This window comes from Lathyrus oleraceus, chromosome 4 (genome assembly GCF_024323335.1).
Source record: "Lathyrus oleraceus cultivar Zhongwan6 chromosome 4, CAAS_Psat_ZW6_1.0, whole genome shotgun sequence".
Taxonomy (NCBI): Eukaryota; Viridiplantae; Streptophyta; class Magnoliopsida; order Fabales; family Fabaceae; genus Lathyrus; species Lathyrus oleraceus.
The window spans coordinates 447,001,468-447,025,484 of record NC_066582.1 but is presented as its reverse complement, the minus strand read 5'-3'; the positions used below and the strand labels follow the sequence as shown (position 1 = coordinate 447,025,484).

Genomic DNA, 24,017 nt, shown 5'->3' with positions numbered 1-24,017 from the left:
CAATAAGAACGAGAGTTTGAGATTTTAACCAGATAGCTGAAACAAGACATTAATCCTAAACACAACGAGAGCACTTTAGGATTAATTAGACTTTATTCATATTCAAAAATTACTTTTAAATTTAAAATGAGACCGCGAGAGCCAAGCATTCTGGTTTAGGAGTATGGTCAGAGTCAATAAAAACGAGAGTGTGAGACTAAGTCCTTTCTATAAATAATTTCTACTGAAGAATAGTTTAACCAATAAGATTACACCAACTATCTATCGGATCCCCGAAGATTGATGCGTTACATACCGATATCCCCTCTATCTCATATCTTTATTAATATTCTATTTACGTTATAGCTATTTCTCTTCATCCCTCAAATCTTAGAACGACCATCAGCCTTAGATTTACATAGTAAAATTAGATAACGATATGTTCGATTATTAGTCCTTGTGGGTTCGATAATCTTTAAAACTATGTGATAGGATTGTACACTTGTAGTCACGATTCCCATAGACTTACTAAGTCGCGATCAAAAATCAAAGAAATAGACTATCTTGGTTGAGTCTATGATGGAGTCTGAGATGATAGCATTAGCGACTGCTAGTGAAGAAGTAAGTTGGTTAAGATGTGTGCTAGCTGAGATCCCTTTGCGGGAAAATGATAACGAGAAATCGTATCGTGTTTTTAGGCTAATTTCACATGTTATCCGTCTATGTTTTTATTCATTTTATCGCTTTTTACTTCTGTTTTTATTTGTTTTGAAGTTGCTAGCCGATTTCATTGTAGGTTTGGAAGTCTCGCGGAAAAGAAGCGAAAAAGGAGCTAAAAATGAGCAAAAGAGTTGGTTTTAACCATTCTGAGCATATGGCGTTCGCCACCTGCTAGACGGTGTTCCTTGATCAGTGCATTTTGATGCATCTTTTTCTAATATTGTACTTAGGAAAATATATAGTTTTTTATATTATTTTTATTATTTAAGTGTGTTTTAATATTTAAGTTTATTTTTGACTTTATTTTATTTTCGTACTATATTTTCAGCATAAATAGTTCTTTGATATCTTGTCACTATTCAGATCATAACTTGGGCTGTAGGAGTCAGATTGACGCATTCTAATATGCGTTGGAAAGCTAATAGAAATAACTACATGTTTTATGTTAAAGTCAAAATTATATTCAGAATGAAGAATGGTCTAATAATTTGTTAAAGTTCCATACTTAATTAAAATAGTTAGTTTGGGCCAGTTTTTGTAATTTTCGTGTCGGATCCCATAAGTGCCTGAATCTCCCTTTTATTATATTAGGTCTTTCACTACTATAATAATCCTAATTCTGAATTTCGATGATACAATATTGCTTAGAAGATTTTATGGAGAACTAAAATTCATAAGGTTGATCTGCTGTATTCGAATTCCACTTTGAGGTTTTTATTAATTTCAGTTTAATTTTGATCTCTTTTCAATTCTTCCTATAAACTTGTTTTCTTAATTCGATTACTTTCGTTTGCTTAATTCAATTGTTTCTTATAGGATAAAGTTGATTAAATTTGATTGTTTGTATGATCCTTAACAATAATCACGTTAGCGTAGCTTTTTTGTTATCGTGTTTGATTAAGTTGTGTTTGCTTAATTCACGTCTGCTTAAATCCGTTTGCTTAATTCAGAAATTAGGAACATACATCATATAATACCAATTGCGCTTGTCAGTGGGTATTGTAATCGAATGGGATTGAATCCGCTAGGAAATTGAAATTATAAGAATCGATGATAATCGAAAATCGATACAATAGATTAGCTTATTTATCAATTTTGCTTTTACCTTTAATCATATTTGATTTAAGTTTTGGACCTTAAAACCCCATTCTTTTTATTCATTTGGTTATAACATTCAAGAGTCCTTGTGATACGACATTTGAGTGTCGCTTCCGTTTTACTACACTTTTAAACTCGTTTTTTGACCCGTGTGCGACAACGGATCAAATTGGTGCCGTTGTCGGGGATTTATGTAGATTTTAACCATTATTATAGTCATATGTGTTGTTTTTTTAGCATTTATTTTCCCTAACTTTCTTGCGTACTGGTATTTTTGCGGTTTAGGATAAAAAAAATTCCGTTTTTAAGAAAATCATCTCAGATTATTTCGATTTTTTGTCAATTCATTAGAAAAAAATCAAGGATCGAAACCCTATATTTAGGAACTAAATAATGGAAGCCGCCCTAAAAAATCGAAACTCCCTATTTTTCTATTTTTTATGATTTATTTTTTGTTTTGGTAGTTTCAGAAAATTCCGCAAAAATTATCAAAATTCTTACTTAACGTTATTATATTAGTTTTCGTGTTTTTGTATTTTTTTTCCTTTTATTTTACTAGTCTGTTTTCGTATTTCAATTATTTTTTCTTAATAGGGACATTGTCGATATTTTCCTACTTGTTGTTGCATTGCTGAATTAGTTTTGTATTTTCTCATTGTTTGTTGATTTTTTTTTTCTATTGAGTTTAACATTGCTGACCAAAGAACTCTGAGAGAACTTGTTGTCCTTGATGTTGATTATAATGCTTTGTGTATTGAATATCATGTTGCTGCCAAATCCTTGATTGAGAATATGTCACTTAACACCCAACAGTTCACAACAAGGGATAATTTTGTGGTCAAAGCAAAAGGTGTGAATGAGATTCAAGTTTCTTCTTCCAACAAAAGTCTAGAAACCAGAATTGATGAACTTACCTCTTTAGTAAAACAATTGATGCTACCCATTCCACCACCACCACCACCATATAACCCTCCACAAGTAACCACTTTTTCACCTTCTGAACCTACACTAGAGGAACTTGTCAAGCAAATGGTTATAAACAGTCTCCAATTTCAGCAACGAACAGATTATAGTATTCAGTCTTTGTAAACACAAATTGGACAACTTGCCACTTCACTGAATGTCATGAAACAAGCTCAAGGATCAAACCAATTACATGCCCAAACAGTAGTTAATCCAAAAGACTCTAATGTGAGTGCAGTTTCATTGAGATTCAAAAAAGTTACAGAATCATCCCCAGAAAAAAAATAAAAAAATTGTTAGTGTAACACCTGAAAATAAACCTGAATCTTCTATTGTTGTTGAGGTTGAAAAAAAGTATGTATCACTAATCCATTTCCCACAAAGAGTACTGAAAAATAAGAAGATTGACGAGGAAGAGCATTCTGTTTTCCAAATAGAGTTGCTTTCTGAAGTTGTTGATGAAGCTTATTCTGATTTAATTTCAGCTGATTTTCTAACTTTTTCTAGTTTTGATGATATTTACTCATGTGATGATTGTACTAACACTAACCTTTGTGCTGTTTGTATTGAGATTGATGTTGCCTTGCAGGGTGACAGTGTAAATGAAGTTGTTTATGTAGTTGAAGCTCTTGACATCCCGACTGCCCCACACATATCATCCATTGAACAACCAGATTCTGTAGAGCCTAAACCACTTCCTGAGGATTTATATTATTCATCAAAGCTTCAACTTAAGTAGAAACCTAAGAAGAGAATTGGATGGACCTTGGCTGACACTCGTGATATTAGCCATTCCATATGTATGCATATGATCTCACTTAAAGATGAAATAAAAGTAGTGAGGCAGCTCCGTAATCCTTTGATTCTTGATGTTGTGAAAAAGGAGATCACTTTCACGTGTTCATTCAACACTTTTACTTATCGAAGATTCTTCTTTGATCCTGGAATACAAGGCGAAGACACTAATCAAAATTTCAAGTTCAATGGACACTACCCAAAGCTACTCCGTGAGAGCCCGACTTTGGAAGAAGAGACTGTAGAAGAGCTCTCTTTGGGAAATACTGCTTATGCAATCATATATCCGCCTTAACTCTTTGGGTGTGTTTTTTACTTTCTCTCACTCTTATTTTATACTTATGCTCTTTCATTGAGGACAATGTATGTTTTAAGTGTGTGTCGCAACGCGAAAAACAACCGGCGGAAAAAAACACAGAGCCGCCACCGTGCGTTATTTATCCCAAAGGAGGGAAAGGAAACGCTCGAAGTAAACCTGAAAAAGGGAAAGGAATGGTCTTACGACCAGAGATTGCAAGGTACGAGAGTCGGTTACGCAAGGGGAAGGTATTAGCATCCCTCACATTCGTCGTACTCGACGGGATCCACGCTCAAAAGAATAGAAAAAGGTTGCTGATAAACTGCTCAAAGAATGCACACACACTAGAATGAACAAGTGAAAGAAGACGGAGGAATGGGACTCGGCAGGATGTCGCATCCTGGGCCTACGTAGTTTGTCAGAAACAAACATCAGAGTCGACGTAGTTCGGGGAAATGGGGAACGGGCTCGCTAGGATATCGCATCCTATGCCTACGTATCTCATCTGGAATGAGAATCAGAGCTGTCGTAGTTCGGCTAACGCACGCCGAAACAAAACACAACACAGAGACGCTGAGACGTCAAAAGAAGCTCAACAAGGAAACGGAATACCAATAGTTGGGCTTACATCCGACTCCAAACACACACACAAGGAAATAGAATGCCAATAGCTGGGCTTACATCCAACTCCAAACAAACAACAGGAAACAGAATGCCAATCAATGGGCTTACATCTGACTCCAAACAAACAAGCAATCGCTAACCAGCGAATTACCAAAGAAAAAGGTTCTCCGTGCGAACCGAAGCAAAGAGAGACGCTGAGACGTCAAAAGAAACAAGGTTATCAAATTAACAAGCTAATAGGGAGTCTGGTACTCGAGCCTAATAGTTGTCACACGCATAAAAGAGACGCTGAGACGTCAAAAGAAACAAACAGGTTGAACACACACAAAAAAACAAAAAGGTTGCCCGGAGAGATCTCGCACGATCTCCTGCCTATGTTTCTCATCTGGTATTAGAATCATGGCGACGTAGTTCCCCTTAACAGGGGAGAAACTCTCCTAACCAGAGACTGGGGAATAACGAACTAAAAGGGAGACTAACTCGAGCCTAATAGTCGTCATGCAAACAATAACCCTAGGTTGAGGTCTCTAACAAGAGTTTGACTCACACAGGAAGTGAGTCAACTCAAGTCTATCTCTACGTACGTTCAACTTCCTCGAAAGTTGATCATACGACTCCTACAGAAAAGGAGAGGAGAAGTGGAAAGCAGATAAACATATCAAAAGCAATCATCACACTCTATATACAAACAAGAGGCTCAGACAAATTGGTTGGGCTTTAGTCAAGGGGTCATATCAACCTCGACAAACAAGCCAAAACTGTAGGGGTGTGCTGAAGCTCTTAACCACTAACATTGACCGTCAGGGTGAGCAGATGAAAGGTAATGAGGGTTAGACCTCATGGCTCTTAACCCTGGCCTGGGTGAGCTCAAATCAAAGAAGACGTGGGGGTCCAGAAAGAGGGACCCTATTCCACTTGAACGACTCTATACAAGATCTTGGGTTAGGTTCAAGAGCATCAGCACGTAGTGCGAGCATAATGAACGACTCAACAACTAACAGGGGACTGGCTACTAGTCCCTTCTATCTGTCAATTGCCTCTTCACTTAGGAGGACTTAACAAGTAACAGCACAAATGTAAACAATCGCAGACATTGCCTCTTAAGGAGGACTTCAGCCAAACGCCTGCCAAAAAAGCGACAGGGCTTCCAGACTACATGGAGTTAGAAGGCTAAACTACCTCAGTGGTGTACCAACCACACTCCAAAGCAAAGCAAAAGCTAGCTAGCAAGCGGCTAATGTACCTGTACAAAAGCCAAATAGTCAATATCTCAGACAGAAAAATCCAACAGACAACACACAGTGGAACCAATGCAACAGTTATACACAAGGTAAGTCTCAAATGCAATCACTCAAGTGAGTTCATCACATCCATTGACCTACAACACAAAAGGAGTTAGTGATCAAAGCAAATGGCATCTCATGTAATGAGATCACATCAACCATTAGTGTTAAGTGCTCAATACCTGAAATACAAAACACAATCGGTGAGTACAAACCACTAGTACAAAGACTAGGGTCAAAGGCAAATCAAAAGACCAAAACAGAAGTCAATATTCCACATGAAGCACATTTAATCAAACAAGAAGAAGGCCTCAAAAGGACCAAAGCCAAATCATAAGGCAAAGCCATCACATGAACAAGATAAGGCAAAGGCAAGCAATGTGATCAAAATTGGACATCAAGAATATAAAATCCACATTAAAAAAGAAACACATCCAATGATCATGAAAATTTTTATGTGCACTTAACATGTTAGGAACAAGCATCATACCAAAAATTAAGTCCAGAAGATAACAAATGGCATATGAATGAAAAGGCACAAGTATAAGGTCAAGAATGTGACACCAAATGTTGCAACATATGTCTATGTGTCTAAAACAGTGAGATTAAATGGTAAAAATGCCAAACAAAATCCAAAAGATCATGTTACATGTCATGAATAAGCATGTCAAATTTCAAGGCAATTGGACAAACTATGAGCATTTTACAAAGCAATTAACACAACATGTCATTTTTGCATCATGTTCAAACAATCCAGCATATTTAAAATTCCAGCAAGGCAAAAATCAAGAAATTCACATCACAAAATAATAGACATTCAAGCAAACATGTGGAAAAAAGTTTGAATTAAATTGGATTAGCATGCTATTTTTTATGATTTTTTCAATTTGATGAAAATAAATGGAAATAATGAAAATCAATTGGAAAATGGAAATTGAATGGGAATTGGAAAAATGCTAGAACCAGGATTTGAACACAGGTACATGAGGATCATAAAGGCGCTAGAAAATAAAATTCAGAAATACAATGCCAAGGATCGAACCAAGGTATCTCAGGTGTCGCAACGCGAAAAACAACCGGCGGAAAAAAACACAGAGCCGCCACCGTGCGTTATTTATCCCAAATGAGGGAAAGGAAACGCTCGAAGTAAACCTGAAAAAGGGAAAGGAATGGTCTTACGACCAGAGATTGCAAGGTACGGGAGTCGGTTACGCAAGGGGAAGGTATTAGCACCCCTCACGTCCGCCGTACTCGACGGGATCCACGCTCAACAGGATAGGAAAAGGTTGCTGATAAACTGCTCAAAGAATGCACACACACTAGAATAAAAAACAGGTGAAAGAGGAGGAAGGGGACTCGGCAGGATGTCGCATCCTGGGCCTACGTAGTTTGTCAGAAACAAACATCAGAGTCGACGTAGTTTGGGGGAAATGGGAAACGGGCTCGCTAGGATATCGCATCCTATGCCTACGTATCTCATCTGGAATGAGAATCAGAGCTATCGTAGTTCGGCTAACGCACGCCGAAACAAAACACAACACAAAGAAGCTGAGACGTCAAAAGAAACTCAACAAGGAAACGGAATGCCAATAAATGGGCTTACATCCGACTCCAAACAAATAAACAATCGCTAACCAGCGAACACCAAAGGTAGAAAGCAAATTGACAAACTAAAAGGGAGTCTGGAACTCGAGCCTAGTAGCTATCAAGCAAACACACACAGAAAAAGAAAAGGGTTACCTGGAGAGATCTCGCACAATCTCCTGCCTACGTACCTCATCTGGTATGAGGATCAGGGCGACGTAGTTCCCCTTAACAGGGGAGAAACCCTCCTAACCAGAGACCAAGGGAATATCGAACTAAAAGGGAGACTGACTCGAGCCTAATAGTCGTCCTGCAAATTATAACCCTAGGTTGAGGTATCTAATCAAGAGTTTGACTCACATAGGAAGCGAGTCAACTCAAGTCCTAACTCTACATACGTTCAACTTCCTTGAAAGTTGACCATACGACTCCTACAGAAAAGGAGATGAGAAGTGGAAAGCAGATAAACATATCAAAAGCAATCATCACACTCTATATACAAACAAGAGGCTTCACACAAGGGTGGGGTTTAGTCAAGGGGTCATGTCAACCTCGACAAACAAGCCTGAATGCAATGGTAATCTGGAGCTCTTAACCTCTAACATTGAGAGTTAGGGTGAGCAGATGAAAGGTAATGAGGGTTAGACCTCATAGCTCTTAACCCTGGCCTGGGTGAGCTTAAGACAAAGAATGTGTGGGGATCCAGAATGAGGGACCCTATTCAACCTGACTGACTCTATACAGGATTTTGGGTGTTTATTCAAAAGCATCAGCACGTAGTGCGAGCATAATGAAAGACTCAACTGAATAGCAGGGGATTGATTGCAAATCCCTTCTATCTGCCAATTGCCTCTTCACTTAGGAGGTCTTAACATGTAACCATGCCTCATCAAGGAGGTCTTTAGCACAAATATAAACAATCACAAACATTGCCTCTTAAGGAGGACTTCAGCCAAATGCCTGCCAAAAGAAAACGACAGGGCTTCCAGACTACATAGAGTTAGAGAGGTTACCTAAGTGGTATGCCAACCACAAGCCAAAGCAAAGCTCAAGCAAGATCTAAAAGCGACTAAAGTACCTGTACAAAAGGCTAGTCAATTAGTAACTCAGACAAACAAACAGAAAACAGACAAAACCAATCAACAGTGTTACACCAAGCAAGGCATAAAGTGCAAGCAACTCAAATTGTTTCATCATTTCAAATGACCTACAAAACAGCAAGGGTTAGTGACGAAAGTAATTGGCATCTCAAGAAATGAGGCCAAACCAATCATTAGTGCTAAACACCTGAAACATCAAACACAATTGGTGAGTACAAACCACTAGTACAAAGACTAGGGTCAAAGGCAAAGCAAAAAGTCAAAACAGAAGTTAATGTTCAACATGAAGCATATTTAATCAAGTAAGAACATGTCCTAAAAAGGATCAAATCCAAATCAATAAGCAAAGCCATCTAATGAACAAGATAAGGCAAAGGCAATCACAATGCACACAATTGGATATCAAACATAAAAAATCCACATTAAAATAGAAATGAGTACAATGATCATGAAATTTTTTATGTGCATACAACATGTTAAACACAAGCATCATGCAAAAAATTGGAATCAAAAAAGCTCAATTGACATGTATATGAAAATGGACAAGAGCAACATCAAAATGTGTGACACACATTGTCACACCATACATCCATGTGTCCAAAACAGAGATGGATTATGCTAAAAATTCCAAATAAAAGCTCAAAAATCATGTAACATGTTAGGAATAAGCATGTTAAATTTCATGGCAATTGGATCGAATATGAGCATTTCACAAATCAATTAGCATCACATGCCACATTTGCACCATGTTCAATCAAGCAAGCATATTCAAAATTCCAGCAATATAAAAATTAGGAAATAAATGCTCAAAAAAAACTAGACATTCAAGTGAACATGTGACAAAAAACTTGGATTAATTTGGATGCATATGCTATTTTTAGTGATTTTTTGAATTAATGAAAATGAAATAAAGTTGAAAAGCAAATGGAAATGATATTGAAATGAGAAAAGGAAATATGCATCAGGAAGAATCGAACCAAGGCACTCAAGCATGTACAAGGAGCGCTCAGCATAAAACAAATGGAAAATCCAAACATTACTAGCAGGGAATCGAACTGGCGTGTGTGTGGTTACCAAGCGCGTTCAACACTAAAACGCAGCGTTTGGATGTAACAGAGGAATTAAAGTGAAAATAAAAGCGCACGCGGGGAGAATCGAACACAGGACATGCACGTTCAAGGCGCTCAAACAGTGAACCCTAACCATCTGAACCAGATGACCGGAACAGTACTTCCAGTCATCTTCTCCGGTAGGTATTCCGGCGACGGTAATGAACATTCCTAATTTTTTTCCAAAATTTCGCACGCCATACATCAATCGAACCGTCTCGATGCCAGGAGCAAGAATCTAACAATCATATAGCCTAATTCTCACTAACAAACACGGATCGATCCAAAACATAATGCACATCAAAAGTTCAACTCAACATATCTCATGCAATTCTTCACCAAATCAAATTCTATTTATATCAGCATCATCAGTGAGAAAAACTCTACATGTCCATGGCAATAAAACAGCAAATAGTGAGATTCGATTTCTGACCTTCTTGAAGAACAGTGAGTTGAAACAGTGGATTCAAGGCCTCAAAAGTGTCCAGATCTGCTCATCTACTCTTGTTATGAAGCTTTATGCACGAATTGATGCTTGCCACGACCTGGATCTAGCTCGGATTGAAGCTTCCATGTCCATCTTCATATGCTTATATAGCTTGATTCCTGGTTCAAATCTTCAATCCAATAGCTTGATCCTACTCCATGAGGCTCAATGAACACGATTGTGCAATAAAATCAATGGATTATGTGAAGAAATTTGAAGTTTGAGATGAGAGAAAAAATGGAGGGAAAACCAATTTCTAGATCTAGAATGTGTAAAACTGAAAATTCTGTTACAATTAAGCTTATATACCATGTGCTAATCATGTTGAAAATGTAATTAGGCAATGGTTAATGGAAGATTAATGAAATATGAGGTGCATGGAAAAATTAGTGAATACACCTATGCATGACAAGGCACACGTGAACAGTGCCATGTGAGGACTCAAAGTCACTTAAAAACATCTCATGAGCAAGATAGAATTGGAATTTTGCATGTATGATGCACCAAATTTGAATTAGGCATTTTCCCTCCAAAATACTCATGCATGGACAAATGATCATGTGATTTAATTTCATGCAATGCAATGATGGATTTGAAAAATGTTGGTCATAAGAAGAATAATGCAAAAAGAGGGACTCAATTTGGAGTTTTGGATCAAAAGTTATGGCATGCTGAACTCCCATGCACCCTTGGCAATCATTTGTTCTTAACTTCTCAACCATTCATCAGATGCTCATGATCTTGGACTTTTTGAAAAGAGGAGAGAAAGATCTTCAACTTTCATGTTCACCAAAAATCCATTTGAAGCTTCTTTGATGTTGGAAAGTCAAGTTGAATGTGGACCAAAAACTTGCCATTTTTGGAAACTTTCAATTACAGGTCACTTTCCATTTTGGGAAACTTTTTATTTGACTTCAAAATCTTCAAGGTATATGTTTATAATGACATATGAACCTCTTTTGAACATGAATGAAGTGTTGAAACTCATTTCCCCACCTCATAGTCTTCAGGTCTTGCACAGTTGACTGTATAGGTCCTCAGATGACCTAGAAATGCTCTGATCAGCTTGAGCCTCCACCACTTGAGGAAATGGCTCAGAAATGAAACCCTAACTTATATATAAGCTTCTCCACATAACCATGTGATCTTCATCATCAACAAATACCTCTTCTCCTTGAGAATCCCTGGTTGAAAGATAGCATTGATTAGGGTTGACCAGGAGTCAAAACCCTAATCCCAAGGAACTGGAGGATGAATCATGAAATCCCTGGTGATGACATAACCATGATGATGGTGACATATCCTTGCCAACAAGATAATACTCAACCTCTTTGAGGAATCAAGAAGCCCTGACTGAAGCACAAACCCTCAGATGGTTGACAATCAATCCATGAAAAACTCAGGCCTGAAGCATGCACCTTCTCCATCTCTGAAAAGACTTTGGAGGATGACTTCTTATTTCCATATGATATGCAATATGCACATGCCTAATATCCTAAAACATGAAATGCAATATGCTAAACTAGTCCCAAGAAGAGGATGGCATATTTTGAGGTGTTACATCAGGTCACAAGCGCTCAACAAAACAAATGAAATAAAATGCAAACAAGCCATGCCAGGATCGAACTGGAGACGCCAAGGTTATAGGCACGCTAGCATCAAAACGCATCGTTTGGCTAAAGAAAAGGAAATAAGTGGAAAATAAAATGTCCTGGCACGGATTCGAACTGGTGTCACGAAGGTTGCAGGCGCATGAACATGAAACCCTAAGGTTTGAACCAGACGGCCGGAATAGTAATTCCGGTCGTCTTCTCCGGCCAACTCACAGCGGAGATGATGAACAATTTTTCCAGAAATACAAGTATTATACATGGATCGAACCGTCTCATCACGTAGAACACGGATCTAACATTTATTTAGCCTAAAGCTCCATGGATTTGGCAAATCGAATGAAAACATTTTGCACATACAAACTTTAATTCATCATATCTCATGCAATTCTTAACCAAATCATAATCTAAAAGCATTAGCATCATCAGCATAGCAAGCTCTTGATCGCTCGACTGTGTGAGTCGAGAATGGGATACAAACTGCAAGTGCACAGTTCTATCGCGTAGTTTTAAAAGATATCGATCCCACAGGGACTTATGAATCGATGTACCGTTATCTAAAGTTACTACGTAAAGCTAAGGTGAAAATGTTTGATTGTTTGGGGAAGGGAGCTAAGAGCTAAACTAATATCTAGATTAAATATCAATAAAACGGATATCGGTATGTAGTTCGTCAAAACTAGGGAATCAATTCCTTGTCGGTCTCTCGGTTTTAAAATAAATCGTTTCGATTAACTTTATTGGTTAAAGGTTTTATCTCAAACTCTCGCTCTGTTGAAGAAACCATGATCTTAGATTAATGTAGCTGTCACTTATAATTAAGTCAAAAATCATATTTTGAAAACAATAAAGTTGCAGAAACTCTTTTTAAGAAAATACTGACCGTTTTAAACACCCTTATCTCAAACTTTCGCTCTGTTGACTTAGGTTATACAATTAAATCTAAATGCTTAACTCTCGTCCTCACATTCAATCTTTAAAAATACTTTTTGGAAAAAGGTCAGAATTTAATTAATTCTAAAACTTGCTCTCGCCCTGAGATAGACTTAATTACTAACTTACACTGTCCAGTTAAAACCTCAAACTCTCGCTCTGTTGGTTTCAACTTCTTTATGTCTTTTACTTTTGTAAAAAATCTTGTTATTAAACCTGTAAGTTAAGACCATAAAAAGATTGATTCTAATTTTAAGTTTGAATAGACCGACTTAGTCTTGACCCCTTATTCTGCTTACTTTACATACCGATATCTAGGCAAATTAGCCAGACATGCTAAATAAATAAGAATTTATATCATACATAAACAGACTCATTCCAGGCAGGCAATATGAATAAACAATAGGATAAAACATAAAAAAAATTAAATAACAGTTAAAGAACCTGAATGCGTAATACAATGGTCTTGAACACTCCACCACAAGCCGGTAGGATTTGTTCTTGGATTCTTCAATTAAACAGTAAAATAAATCAAGGAAATAAAACTGGAATATAACGTAAGGTTAAATCCGGTATAAAATTGCACAGTAGTTTCCGGTGTAGAAACTACTACGCGAAAAATATCTAAAAGCTAAGAACGGGGAAAAATAAATTGCGAGGGAAAAAGAAAATAAAGCTTGCAAGATAAAATAAAAAAGGTGAACGATGCTGGAAAGGGAGAAAAATAGGCAAAGGCGTGAAAGGAAAATTTGGCAGAGCTTTCGCAAAACTGAGCGTGCAAAAACTGTGTGTTCTTTTGGTTTGTGAGATGGCTATTTATAATAGCCTTGGTAACTGCATTCCGTTTCTCCCATTCTTCAGCGTGGCTATATCCACGGCGTGCATATAGGAGACCAACTCCTTAACGTTATTCTTCAAGTTTTTCTGAGGGCGATACTTACGCCAAAAAGGTAGTGGAGTTGTGTGACGCTCGTCACGCTATGTGTGACGTCCGTCACAAGTCTGTTTTGCGTGACGCTCGTCACACACCCTGTGACGTCCGTCACAGGCACAGCGTTGATGACTTGTGCGCTTTGGGCTGGGCTTTGGCATTTGGTCCCTTTTCTCTTCTTTTTACACCTCCTTTTCTTCCCTTTTTCGCTTTTGCTTCAAAATGGGTACCTGATATAAATAGCAAGGAAATACTGCATAATATCTGATGAAATGAGATAAATTAAAGTAAATGATAATATAATTTAATTGAATTAAGTCTTAAAAAGCGATATAATTTCGTGTTATCAAACTCCCCCATACTTAAATCTTTGCTTGTCCTCAAGCAAAATTCAGTATAGAACTTGTTAAAAGTTTTAGCCTGATGGAATTTTAAAGCGCACATCAATTCGTACTAGGTTGCCAATGGATTTTTGTTTAGGAGGACTTGAGTTTAATCTTGACATCAACAACTACCTTTACAACTTAGATAACCCTACCTTATGCCAATCAGTTCAAGTGCCCTATGATAGCTATCCTGGTTCCTTTAGTCTTATTTTACCCGTTTTCATTCTAGCGAAATCACATTAAGCCCTTTATCTTTTCGCGCACATAGTGGAGTAACCGGTTAGTGATTATGATCCGCATTTAGCTAGAAGTTCTGGTACATAAGTCGGATAACTTCATTATTCAGTCCATTGCAAATTGCGGGGGATCGAACCGTAGTCAGCCCTACCAAGTTCAGTACCAGATTCCTACTGAACCAACTCGTAATGGATCTTTCGTATTGTGCTTTTACATGATCTGCACCCTTTAGATTAAATGATCCGGTAAGGATCACCTAATTTGATTAGTGCATTTCTTGATATATTTATGTGTCTCAGGTTACTTTGGGGATCATTCACTTATATTCATCGGCTCTCCACGTAGTTTGCTATTAAGATGGTGCTGACTTCTGTATAAACTACTTGGGGTTGCCATAGAACTAAAAGTTCAAGGAATCGGTATAATAGGTACTTATCCTGATCTAACATATTTAGGTTCTCCGAGCGTTGTTATGGTAATGATTTTGTTTTGATTTCACTCAAATTTTATAGAGTAGGCGACCTTTATACTTATTGGGTGTGTTAAAATTTTTGTTATGGCTCAAGAAAGTTGAGGGAAATAGATAATAGAAACTTTTTCACATTCAGGACTTAACTTAAAAAAAATATTTTGTTTTTTTTTTTTTTTTTTATAGGGAAATAACAATGAAAAGGGAGAGTACAAACTTGAAACAAAGATGAGAATGGAAAGAATAATGTTTCCCCCCCATACTTGAACTAAACATTGTCCTCGATGTTTGAAGGGAAAGAAATACAAAATGGAAAGGAAAAAGAAAAATACAACTAAGGCTGCCTTCCACCTCTGGTTCTTGGTCCTGGTGATCTTTGACGTATGTCTAAGCTGTCGAATCTGCTAAACAACTCAGTAAACCGCTGGTCGGTTATGGCATTCCGAGCATCCTGTTGCTGTTGCATTTGACGCATCATCTGCATCATATCTGCATTCTGTGCCTGCATACCATCGATAGCATCCATAATGTCGTCGTTGGTTGCAGGCCTTCTTCGTCGACGACGTTGGGAGGATGGGCCGGCTGCATTACTGGAAGGGTTGAGCGGGACTGACTGTTGTGTTGGCGGATGATCACCTTGTTCCATTTCTTCAAACTCATCTGTTTGCTGGTTTGTTTGTGAAGGCTCGGTGATTTCAGGAGCGCTGAGATCATAAAGGTGGCGGTCCGGGTTTGTGACATCGGTTAGGGTGGTATTGGGTAGCACAACACTTGGGACAGCTTGGTTGTTCACCATAAGATAGTATCCTCCGCCTACTCTGTTTTTAATCAGGCGGCTGGAGCGACAATAGCTGATATCCATAGACAGGGGTGGTAGGGATTCTAAAGTTTGGAGTTTATCCCCTAGGTTCAGGCCAAGTGCTATGGAGGTTATTAATCCACCAATTATGAATGGTTGCCGGCCTCTAGCACATAAGGTGCGGATATGATGAAAGAGAAAAGAGGCGGCGTTTACCTTAGTATCCGATTCGAAAACGCACTGGAGGAAAAAGAGTTCTTTTGAGTTGACCTTACTGTTGTTTGGTCTTCCAAAGAGTGTGTTTTGCAGGATACGGAGAAAATAACGGATGGTGGGGTTATGGATGTGGGAGAGAAGGAGTTCTTCCCAGTTGTAGGTATTTATACCGGAAATTTTCTTAAAAAGGTCGAAAACTAGAACTGTGTTCCAGTTTGAGGTTGGAGGGATTCTGGCATGGAGCAGACCTTCTGTGGGAAATTGCAGCATGGCACTCAATTGGCGTTGGGTTAGAGAGTACTCGGTGTTAAACATACGGAAGGTTGCCGTACCGGTTAGAAATTCACCTTCACCGGCGGGAGTGGTGTAGTCGTAAGAACTTAGGAATTCTAAGGTTAGGGAAGGATAGGTGGGTTGGTTATGGGTGCAAAGGAAGGTTAAATCGGCTCTACGGAGCATCCACTCGATACCTTGGAGTAAGCCCAATTGTTGTAAACAAGTTAAATCGGGGTACCTGGTGGGAGCGACGCCTCGCTGTTGGAAGCGCTCGAATTGCTCTTGCTGATAGTTGTCATCTCCGGATCGGAAGATGATATTTCCGAAATTTTGATTTCCCGCCATTGTGATGAATTTTTGAACGAGTGATTTGGAAAAGAAAAGAAGTGTATATTTGATATGAGAGAATTGTTTGTGGTGAAAGAAGGAGGTTTGGAGGGTATTTATAGGAGAAAAATGTGGGAGGTGAAAAGAAAGAGTGGTTGAAAAGTAATTAATTGTGGTAAATGAAAAATGAATGGGGAATGTAAAAAGGTAAGGGGTGTAACGTTCGTCTCCAACGGCTCCCTAACGTTCACATGTCTGAGGGGCGTTACGCTCGTCACAAAGCTGTGACGCTCGTAACAGGCACTAAGTGTGCCGTCCGTTATGGGTGGTGTGACGCTCGTCACACTTCCTTTTTGGAAAGGCTTAGTAGCGCTTCACAGAATCACTTTGGTAGCATATTTTAATGTTTTATTTAGCTTATGGTTATATTTAGTCTGCAATTTTAATGCACTGGGCATGTTACTTGCTTTGTATAATAAGTAACAACAGTAGAACGTAACAGGCATTTGCATAATAAAATTAACTAAACAGCTTCAATAAAAAGGAGATCATAATGTATTACAGGAAGGGAAAATAATGAAATGAAATAGAAATAAACATGAATTCAAATAACATTAATGAAAAAATCTAGCCTAAAACTAAATAACTTAGAAAGGAAAAATAACTAAATTCCATCTATCTTCGGATCTCTGGCCGGAGGAGTAAAAGAGTTAACGTGATGCCGTAACATACGTAACTGACTTGCCGTGCTGCTCATGTGTTCCAGGACTGCAAGTCTCAAGCTGTGGAAATCTTCCCTGAGGGCGTTTTGTTCTGACATCAAAGCTTCAATGACGGTTTTAATATCTGTTCCTGGCATATGATGTCGGAGATCAGGCATGGCTGATTCTTCGGTCAGGACAGGCTGAGGAGGAGGATCAATATCATGGTAGCCGGACGGAGTCTGAGGGTCAGATTCAGCAAGAGAGATATGGTCAACATAGTGCTCATAGTCATCACAAATCTCATAATCCTGGATGGATTCAGTGGATCCAGCAGGAGTTGGGGTTTCATTCAGGTTATAGAGCCAGTTCCTTTGGTTATGAACACTAGTCCTAGGATCGGGCAGGGTGAATAGGCAGAGAACCTGGTTATCAATAACAAGCTCAAACTCATCAGACCCTATGTTTGCTATAAACATAGTGTTGAAGAGGAAAGGTATACTCATAGTGGTAATGCCACAAAAAGGGTTCAGGTCAAGCATAGGCTGACGTAATCCAATAGCATTACCTATCATAGTTATCAAGCCGCCTATTCTAATGGGTGCTCTCTCATCCTGGATAAGGTGGTCCAAATTAGCTAACATAAAAGTAGCACCGTTTACTGGACGGTTCTGGGAAGCACAAAATATGATGAAGAGTTCATCACGTGAAACTGAAGTACTATTTGGCTTCTTCCCAAATAAAGTGTGGGTCAGGATCTTATGGAAATAGCGAAAAGCCGGATTATGTATGTTTCCAGAGAGAAACTCATGTTCTTCGGGCTCATCATTTCCAGTCAGCTTACCCCAAAAGTGTTCAAGCTCTCTATATTCAAAAAGTTCTTCCTGGCTTATAGTGAATGTATCAAAGGAGGTAGGAAAACCCAAAAGGTTGGTGAAGTCTCTAATATTAAATTGGTACTCCATATTGAACATTCTGAACTGGATAAAACCTCTGGTAATTCCTTTTCCATGGCTAGGTAGATAGATTAATGAACTAAGGAATTCTAGTGTGAGTCTCCGGTAGGTGGTGAAAGGTCTCAGGATAGGGGAGGTCTCCCATCCTATCTGATTCAGCAAAAACAGGACACTCTGTCTCAGTCCAAGGGCAGTCATAGCCCAATCATCAGCATATAAACTAGGTAGCATCTCTCTAGTGGCTAGTTCTTCAAACCTTCGTTTCTGAGCCATTTCTCTGAACTTGATACCCATACGATCAAAATGTCCCATCTGGTTAGTGTTAACTAGAGAAAAGAAAACATGAGTTTAAGTCAGGATTTGGCCAAATGCCGAAAGAAGAAAAGAATTATTATTATTATATATAGATATATATTTTTTTCTTTTTGAATAAATCAATAATGAATACTAAATAGAAATTTAAAAGAATAATTAAGAGAAAAATAGAGAAATGATGATAATAATAAAATAATAAAATAACAGATTAATTTGTGGGTTGTCTCCCACTAAGCGCTTTGTTTAAATGTCGCAAGCTCGACAAAGAAACTGTTAAATATTGTCTACGAGTCCTGGGGGCGTTTCGTCTAAGTGTAGAATTTGCGAATCCTCGTTGGTTTCCGCATAGTGATAATGTTTCAGACGTTGCCCGTTTACGGTGAACGGTTCTGTAGATTGTCCTTTTATTTCTACCGCTCCACTGGGAAAGATTTTAGTGATATGGAAAGGTCCTGACCATCTGGATCGTAGTTTTCCCGGGAATAATTTTAGTCTGGAGTTAAATAAGAGTACTGCGTCGCCTTGCTTGAAGATTTTCCTTGATATACGCTTATCATGCCATTGTTTTGTTCTTTCTTTATAGATTTTGGCATTTTCATAGGCGTCTCTTCTGAGTTCCTCTAATTCGTTTATGTCAAGGATTCTCTTTTCACCGGCGGCTTTGTAATTCAGATTTAAATTTCTAATAGCCCAATAGGCTTTGTGTTCTAATTCTACCGGGAGGTGACAGGATTTTCCATAAATGAGCTTAAATGGGGTCGTCCCTATGGGAGTTTTATAAGCAGTTCGGTATGCCCATAAAAGCTTCTGGTAATTTCAATGACCAATCTTTCCTTGAAGTGGCGACCGTTTTTTCTAGTATTTGCTTGATTTCTCTGTTAGATACTTCCACTTGTCCACTGGTTTGAGGGTGGTAAGGTGTTGCTATCCTATGTCTCACTCCATATTTAAGTAGTAGTTTTTCGAGTACCTTGGATATAAAGTGCGATCCACCATCACTGACTACTATCCTTGGGATGCCAAATCTCGGAAATATTATATTTTTAAAGAGTCTAGTTACTACTCGGGTGTCATTAGTTGGGGAAGCTATAGCTTCGATCCACTTTGATACGTAGTCAACCGCCACGAGTATGTACTTGTTACCGAAAGAGGATGGAAACGGTCCCATGAAGTCTATTCCCCACACGTCAAAAATCTCTACTTCCAAAATACCTTTTTGTGGCATCTCGTCACGTCTAGATATGTTTCCCGTGCGTTGACATCTGTCACACTCCTTAATAGCCGCATGTACGTCCTTCCATATAGTTGGCCAATAAAAGCCAGCTTGTAGGATTTTAGAGCAGGTCTTGGATGTACTTGTGTGTCCACCATAAGGCGCGGAGTGACAGTGTTGGATTATATTTTCTACCTCTTCTTCGGGTACACATCGACGGAAAATACCATCGGGACCTCTTTTGAAAAGTAAGGGATCATCCCAGTAATAGTGTTTTATGTCGTGGAAGAATCTTTTCTTCTGCTGGTAAGATAAAGTAGGTGGAACTATTCCGGCAGCTAAATAATTAACTAGATCAGCGTACCATGGTATGACAGATATAGCTAAGGTGGTTTCTACTTGCATGTCGGAGTTGTTCTCTTCCAAAGTAGCTATGAGTTTGTCATACGAGAAATCATCATTAATGGATGTTCTTTCTGGTTCAAGGTTCTCAAGTCTAGAGAGGTGGTCTGCTACTACGTTCTCAGTTCCTTTCTTGTCCTTGATTTCTAAGTCGAATTCTTGTAGTAACAAGATCCATCTTAGGAGTCTAGGTTTAGCATCCTTTTTTGTTAGAAGGTACCTGATAGCAGCGTGATCGGTGTAAACTATTATTTTGGCTCCTACCAAGTAAGAACGAAATTTATCTAGCGCAAATACTACTGCTAGGAGTTCTTTCTCGGTTGTGGCATAATTCATCTGTGCTTCATCCAGGGTTCTGCTAGCGTAATATATAACATGAAGTTTTTTATCCTTTCTTTGTCCTAAAACAGCTCCTACAGCATAATCACTGGCATCGCACATTATCTCGAATGGTTCATTCCAGTCTGGTGTCTGCATAATGGGTGCGGAGATCAATGCTTGTTTAAGAGTTTGAAATGCTTTTAAACAGTTGTCGTCGAATATGAATTCAGCATCTTTCATTAATAGTCCGGTCAAGGGTTTAGTTATCTTAGAGAAGTCTTTGATGAATCGTCGGTAAAAACCGGCGTGTCCTAAAAAGCTTCGTACTTCTCTCACGGTTCTTGGGGGTTGAAGATTTTCGATTACCTCTATTTTGGCTTTGTCTACTTCAATTCCTCTGTTCGAGATGATGTGTCCTAAAACAATGCCTTCTTGTACCATAAAATGGCACTTTTCCCAATTAAGTACTAAGTTTACTTTTACACATCGTTCAAGAACTCTTTCCAGGTTTTCAAGGCATTCTTCGAAACTTTGTCCGTATACAGAAAAGTCATCCATGAATACTTCCATGATGTTTTCGAGAAAGTCGGCGAAAATCGCCATCATGCATCTTTGAAAAGTTGCAGGGGCATTGCACAGACCAAACGGCATTCGTCTATACGCGAAGGTACCAAAAGGGCATGTGAATGTTGTCTTTTCTTGGTCATCAGGGTGAATTGGTATTTGAAAGAAGCCTGAATAACCGTCTAAATAACAGAAATGTGAATGTTTAGCTAATCGTTCTAACATTTGGTCAATGAATGGTAAAGGGAAATGATCTTTTCGGGTTGCTTTGTTTAGTTTCCTATAATCAATGCACATTCTCCATCCCAATTCGATTCGTTTAGTTATAGTTTCTCCTTTTTCGTTTTCAATAACGGTTATGCCTCCTTTCTTTGGTACAACGTGTACAGGACTAACCCATTTGCTATCAGATATAGGATATATAATACCTGCTTCTAATAACTTGGTTATTTCTTTCTTTACTACCTCACTTAGGATCGGATTTAGTCTTCTCTGGTGTTCCCTAGAGGTTTTACCGTCTTCTTCTAACATGATGCGGTGCATACAAATAGAAGGGCTTATTCCTTTAAGATCGGTTATGTGGTATCCTAGTGCGGTTGGATATCTTCTTAAGATATGTAGGAGTTTTTCTGTTTCGAGTCTTCCTAGATCTGCATTGACTATCACAGGTCGTTCAAGTTCTAAGTCTAGGAATTCATATCTCAGATTTTTGGGAAGTGTTTTCAAATCAGGGGTTTGTTTGTTAAGACACTGCGTAGGATCTGGTGTTATTGCTAAGCATTGTTTAGATTTGTCTTCTAAAAGATAGTCTGATGATTTGTCTTCTCCTGACTCTGCTTCTTTTATGCATTCATCGATGATATCCATGAAGTAACATGTATCTTCTATTGCAGGTGCTTTCAAGAATTTGGAAAGAATGAATTCAATTTTCTCTTCACCTACTTCGAAGGTGAGTCTTCCTCGTTTTACGTCTATGATTGCACCGGCAGTTGCTAAGAATGGTCTTCCTAGTATAATAGGTGTAGTATCATCTTCTCTAATTTCCATAATTGTGAAGTCAGTGGGAATGTAAAACTGACCTATGCGTACGGGAACGTTTTCAAGGATTCCTACAGGATATTTGATGGAACGATCCGCTAGTTGTACAGACATCTTGGTCGGTCTTAATTCTCCCATTTCCAGTCTCTTACATATGGATAAAGGCATAACGCTAATTCCGGCTCCTAAATCGCATAAGGCTTTGTCGATGACAAATTTTCCTATGTGACAGGGTATAGAGAAGCTACCCGGATCCTTGAGTTTAGGAGGCATGTTTTGGATTATAGCGCTACATTCGGCAGGGAGTGTAACGGTTTCGCTATCCTCAAGTTTCCTTTTATTAGAAAGAATTTCTTTTAAGAATTTAGCATATGAGGGCATCTGCGTAATAGCTTCGGTAAATGGAATTGTAACGTTTAATTGTTTAAGGAGATCGACAAATTTTCTAAATTGGCCTACATCTTTGGTTTTAACAAGCCTTTGAGGGTAAGGTATAGGTGGTTTGTAAGGTGGTGGAGGTACATAAGGTTCCTTCTTTTCTAGGGTATCCTTATTACTCTCTTCCTTTTCCTTAGGTTCACTTTCCTCATTAGATTTCTTAGGGTTTTGGTTTTCTATCCTTGGATCAGACGGTCCTTCCACTTCCGTTCCACTTCTTAATATAATTGCATGAGCTTGGCTTCTCGGATTAGGTTGGGGCTGTCCAGGGAATGTACCAGTTGGTGCAGCAGTAGGTGCTTGTTGTTGAGCTACTTGAGATATTTGTGTTTCCAGCATTTTGTTATGGGTAGCCAGGGCATCTACTTTGCTTGCTAGTTGTTTAAGTTGTTCGCCAGTGTGTATGTTCTGGTTTAAGAAATCTTTATTGGTTTGTTGTTGGGAAGCTATAAAGTTTTCCATCATGATTTCCAAGTTGGATTTTCTAGGGGTATTATTGTTAGGATTTGGTTTCTGATATCCCGGAGGTATAGATGGGGTTTGATTCGGAGACTGTCCAGGTGCGTATAAAGCATTATTACTCTTATATGAAAAGTTTGGATGGTTCTTCCAATTTGGGTTATAGGTATTCGAATAGGGGCTTCCTTGAGCATAGTTTACTTGCTCTGTTTGGATTCCAGTCAAGAGTTGACATTCCGCAGGAGTGTGGCCTTGGATTCCACAGACCTCGCAATTCTGAGTTATAGCAACCACGGCGGTTGGTGGTGATACGTTTAAACTTTCAATTTTCTGGACCAAAGCATCCACTTTTGCATTGACGTGATCAAGGTTACTTATCTCGTACATGCCAGTTTTCGGTTGAGGTTTTTCCACTGTTGTTCGTTCGGTTCCCCACTGATAGTGGTTTTGGGCCATGCTCTCGATAAGCTGGTAAGCATCAGCATAAGGTTTGTTCATTAGTGCACCACCTGCAGCGGCGTCTATTGTTAACCTTGTATTGTATAAGAGACCATTATAAAATGTGTGAATTACTAACCAGTCTTCCAAACCATGGTGTGGGCAAAGTCTCATCATGTCTTTGTATCTTTCCCATGCTTCGAAAAGAGACTCGTTGTCTTTCTGTTTAAATCCGTTTATCTGGGCTCTTAACATAGCTGTTTTGCTTGGCGGAAAATATCGGGCAAGAAAAACTTTCTTCAACTCGTTCCATGTGGTGACTGAGTTGGAGGGGAGAGATTGAAGCCATCTTCTAGCGCTATCTCTTAATGAGAAAGGAAAAAGACGAAGTCGAATTGCCTCTGAAGTGACACCATTAGCTTTAACAGTATCAGCATATTGAACAAATACGGATAAATGAAGGTTTGGATCTTCGGTAAGATTTCCAGAGAATTGGTTCTGTTGCACAGCCTGCAACAGCGAAGGTTTAAGTTCAAAGTTGTTTGCTTCGATTGCGGGCGGAGCAATACTTGAATGCGGTTCATCTTGCGATGGAGCGGCGTAATCTCTAAGAGCACGAGCTGGTTCTGCCATCTCGGTTAAAGAAGGAAAAATGTTTTTGATATCAGGAAGGTGAATAGGAGGGAGATTGTTTTCAGCACGATATTCCCGAATTCGTCGTAAGACTCGGAGATATAGTTCGATATCGTTGATTCGTAAATAGAGCGGTTCGCCTTGAGAGCGAGTGCGTGGCATACAAATCAACGAAAGAAAGAATAGAAGGAAAAAGAAACCTTAGTCTCTACAGCGTAACGGAAGAGTTACGATATCGATTGAATAAAGGTCCCCGGCAACGGCGCCAAAAACTTGATCGCTCGACTGTGTGAGTCGAGAATGGGATACAAACTG

General features: G+C 38.8%; 1 pseudogene; it reads left to right on the top strand.

The window, feature by feature from the left end:
- The first annotated feature begins 23,217 nt into the window (after positions 1 to 23,217).
- LOC127077268 (uncharacterized) lies at positions 23,218 to 23,317 on the top strand (annotated as a pseudogene).
- The last annotated feature ends 700 nt before the right edge of the window (positions 23,318 to 24,017 follow it).